The sequence below is a fragment of the Galeopterus variegatus genome, unplaced genomic scaffold, assembly GCF_000696425.1.
Source record: "Galeopterus variegatus unplaced genomic scaffold, G_variegatus-3.0.2 Scaffold1109, whole genome shotgun sequence".
NCBI classification, from domain to species: domain Eukaryota; kingdom Metazoa; phylum Chordata; class Mammalia; order Dermoptera; family Cynocephalidae; genus Galeopterus; species Galeopterus variegatus.
The window spans coordinates 449,782-454,432 of NW_007727220.1; positions in this window are offsets into that span (position 1 = coordinate 449,782).

The following is a 4,651-nucleotide window of genomic DNA, read 5'->3' on the forward strand; positions in this document are numbered from 1 at the left end:
AAAAGGACCAAAAAAAAAAAAAAGAGGCTTAAAAGTTTCTTGTCCCCCCAAACCCATCCTATATTGTACAGCCAACCACTTTTAATTCTTTTAGTGCTTTCTTCTGCATTTATCTCCACATTTTAAATTGATATTCCTATACTGCTGTTTTTTGATTCACACTTTTTAGAGTCTGGACTTGTAACCGGTGAGTATTTTAGTTTGTTTATACTCTCTTCCCCCTACCTTATATTCCCCAGATAGTTACTAGACATTTTGTTTGATCTATGGTTGCCATTTTGTTTGATCTATTTGTTTGATTATGGTTCTCTGTAAAGTAGCCAGATAGTAAATATTTCAGACCTTGCAGGCCATGTGGTCTGTCCTGACTACTCTGCTGTCCATAGTACAAAAGTAGCCGTCAACGATGTGTAAGCAGATGGACATGGTTGTTCCATCGAAACTTCATTTACAAAAAGAGCCGCAGGCTATAATTTGGTTGTTGCTATCACTGTGTAAAATCTGCCTACTTTCTGCCAAGCCAGATAGTGTACTGGGTCTTCATCTTTTTCTTTGTACAATTTCTTATTTTTCTTGAGGTTAATATTATGTGGGGTTTTTGTTTTTTTAAATTGGTCAGTTTTATTTGAGTCTCTGTCTTCCTCCACCCTTTAACTCTGTGAAGTGCCTCCAGCCAGACACTCTCTGTTCTGTTATTTATTTTTTTTCTGGAGGCATCCTTCCTGGAGTCTGTTGGTGTCCTGCACACATGCGGGCTGAAGTTCTTCCTGTCTTTTTTTGCATTAGAAGCCCTGTCTTCTGGGTCCCATGTCTTTCTTGGATTACATACTTGGGTTGCTCTCTTAGCTCCTCCCATCCAATGTGGTGACAAGTGCAGTTCCTTTCGTATGTGTCCTGATTTCCTCCCTGGAAGACTTTAGGATTCTCTATTTTACATGATTTGTCTATTCATTGGGCTAGGCACTTGATGGGCTGGTTTTACTCCAGAGACTCATTCCCTTCTGTAAACTGTTACTGATTTTTAAACATCTCAGCTATTGTTTTTAATTTCCAAGAGCCCTTTCTTCTCTTTGCTCCTTGATTATTGCATTTTTCCCCCCATGGGTGTAATCTCTTCTCTTTCTAAGGAAATTTCAATTTTTTGACATTTTCTTCTGTTCCTTGCATTGTACCTAATTCCCTTTTAGATCCCCCTTTCAGCTTTTTTTTTTTTTTTGTCTTTTTTTTGACCGGCAACGGATCGCAACCCTCAGTGCCGCGCCCGCACCAGACCGGGACCGGCAACGGGATCGCAACCCTCGGTGTTGCTCCCGCACCTCACTCAGCCAGTGAGCGGCCAGTCTGTATGTGGGATCCGAACCCTCGGTGGGAGCGCCGCCGCGCTTCCCAAGCGGTGCACTGTAGCAGTGCGCCACTGGGCCGGCCCTCAGTTTGTTTTTATTTTATTTTTTGTTATTTTGTTTTGGTAGCTGGCTGGTGCGGGAATCCAAACCCTTGGCTTTGGGGTTATCAGCACGGTGTTCTAACCAAGTGAGCTAACGGGCCATCCCTGCTTTTATCATTTTCTGTAATTTTTTTTGTTTTAGAAAGATGACCGGTAAGGGGATCTTAACTCTTGGCTTGGTGTTGTCAGCACCATGCTCAGCCAGTGAACGAACTGGCCATCCCTATATAGGATCTGAACCTGTGGCCTTGGTGTTATCAGCACCGCACTCTCCTGAATGAGCCACAGGCAGGCCCTTTTTCTGTAATTTTAAAGGCTCTTCTCAAATGTTGGGTGATCTTGGCAGTTTGTTTATATTTAAGAACAAGACCCTAAAAAGCTGCTTGGAACCAACCATATGTCCCCTAAGATGTGTGCTTTCCATCACACTTATCCTTGCATGGTGAGATGGAGGGAGGTGAGCTCTCCACTTTCACATGTTATGAGCGGGCCATGGTGCTGACGGAGAGAAGCCAGGGCGAGGGCCTTGTTAGGCCTGGCTGGTCTGAAGTTTCCTAGCACTGGAATCTTGAAGAACTCTAGATAAAGAAGGTGAAATGAAATATTATATTGCAACCTGAGCTTAAGTCAAAGCTAGACTAGGGAGTAATTCTGCGGTTACAGGTTTGAAGTTGCAGGCTCTACTGTTTACTTAGTGATGTGTTTTATTTAGGGCTGGATGGTTAGCTCGGTTGGTTAGAGCGCAGCCTTATAACCCCAAGTCACAGGTTCGGAACTCCATGCTGGCCAGCCACCAAAAAACCCCTAAAAACCATGCCTCTTTCCAAAAGCCATTTGAGGTAGATTGCAGTTAAAGACTTTTATGTGGTAGAGAATAGTTGACACAGAAAAGGAGCAGGGGTAGAAAAAAGCTACTGTGCTTCTCATGGGACCAGAATTTGTGGTTGAGCACCATACTTGTCTCTGCATGCCTTGGTGGGCGTGCCCCACCCCCCATAAAAAAGAAGGGGGGGGGAAGCCAAGGTCAAGGTGAATTAGCAGTTTCCATCCACGCATGAGGATGTGTCCCTGATGCTAAATATCTCAAGAAATATGCCCATTGGCCCTCCTAAGAGGACATGTCCTAAGTTGCATAGCACGTGTAGACGGAAGCTTTTGAATGGCTCTTTCCCAAATGACCTGGTAAAAGCCAGGTCATTGAGAGGTCTCAGGTGTGCTGCAGAAGGTTACTGTAGGTGGTTACATAGGGCTGCCCCCAGCTCTCTGGGCTATTAGGTAATGTGCAGCATCTACTGATCAACTTTCAGAATGTGAATAACAATGTGTGGACACATGTGAGATCTCAGCTCCAGCGCCCGGGCTATGGCCCTGCAGCCGTCTGGCCTGGGACCTGATCCATGCTGTCTGTCCACGTAGAACAGGCTGGCCTTGGTTATGCACAGCTCCTGGCCTAGGAGAAAGGAGCCAGCTGGGAGGTAGTGGGAAGCCCCCTGCAGACCAAGACACTGCAAGGACCCAGCACTGAAGGGGGAAGTCACCAAGGGGCCAGATGGGGAGCAGGGCTTGGGAAGGGCAGACAGACCAAGGAGCAGGTGTGCAGGCTCCCTTGGAGGCCAGATGGCCTGCGTGCCCTTGACAGCAAGGGCCTGTGGGACCAAGGGCTTCTCTCTGCAGGGTAGGGCTGCTGCCATTCTACCAACCAAAAGGTGGCCTCTGTTAGAGAAATCAGATGAGGCAGAAGTTCTGAGTCTTAGGAGAGTGGCAGGCATTGGCAGCAGTGCAGGAGGACAGCCTGCCCTCTGGAACCCAGGCTCTGCCTCAGCACTGAGCAGCCCCTTAGGGTGCAGGAGGCAGAGGTGCTGGAAGACTCACCAGTCACTGCCCCACCATAAAGAAACCCTCGGTGCTGCTGAGGCCACTTCCTGGGCAGCTGGCCTGGGAGAAGAGCTCATGTGTTCCTTGGGACAGACACGTTCTGAGCCCGACTGCCCTGCAGCATCTGCTAACGCTGCAGACCAGGGAGTTTAGGGAAATGTCAGCCCCAAATGATGGTGGGATTAACCTAGTTCATGTTCAGCACTTCCTTCTGGCCACAGGTAGCAAAGCCGGTCGCCTCCTGCGGGCGTCCCTGGGGTGCAGTTAGGTCCAGCACTAAGGGACATTAGGTTTGCTTCCTGCCAGGGGGCTGTGTGTCCAGATCATCTAGATGGAGCCTAGAACGTTTGAATGTGTGATGCATTCCAAGTCCTGGGCTTGTCGATGGGGAGGGACGGTTCATAAGACCGGGTCCCTGACCTCTTGGTTCTGAGACTGCTATGGGAGGGGCAGGCAGGCCAATCACTGCAGTAATGGTAATAAACAATGACAGCTCACATGCCTCCAGGCGTGCTCCAGAGACTTGTGGGCATCCGCTCATGCTGTTAGCCAGCCGGTCTATGGGGAGGGGAGTTGTTGCCTCAGGACCTAGCTGGCAGGTGCTTGGAGTAGTGACAAGGTCTGTGGACGGGGGCAAAGGAGATGGTGTGGAAGCCACCAGGGGCTTCTACAGTGTAGTCCAGAGTGTCAGCTGCTGCCTGGGAAAGAGGACTCTGTTGCTTCTCATCCCCAGGGCTCCGACCAGATGCAGTGGCAGTGTGACGGTTGTGTCCCCAGTCAAGAGAATGTTGTATTGTAAGGCTGGGGGAAGGGATGGTGTATTAGTCTTTTTTTTGTTGCTGTAACAGAATACCTGAGATTGGGTAATTTATAAAGAAAAACGAAATTTATTGCTTACAGTTTCTGAGGCTAGGAAGTCTAAAGTCCATCTGGTGGTGGCGACAGTGACCCAGGGGTCTCACATTACAAGACAGTGGCAACAGAGAGAGCAGGGAGAGAGCAAGACAGACTCTCCTCTTCTTTTAAAGTCCTCAGAACCACACCCCTGACCACCATTTTTAATCCATTCACTACTGCACGGTCCTACAATCCAATCACCTCTTCAAGGCTCCACCTTTCAATTACCATTAATAGGATCTCCCACCCTCTTAACAGTCACAGTGGGGGCTAAGTTTCTAATACATGTAACTTGGGGGATACAATTCAAGCTTCAGTGAGTTTTGGGGGGACATAATACAATCCACTGCAGATGGCATGTGGCTGGAAGGAAGCACCTCGCCTGTGGTCACAGCCGGGAGAAGCCAGAGAGGAGACCAGTGAGAGGCCAGGCAC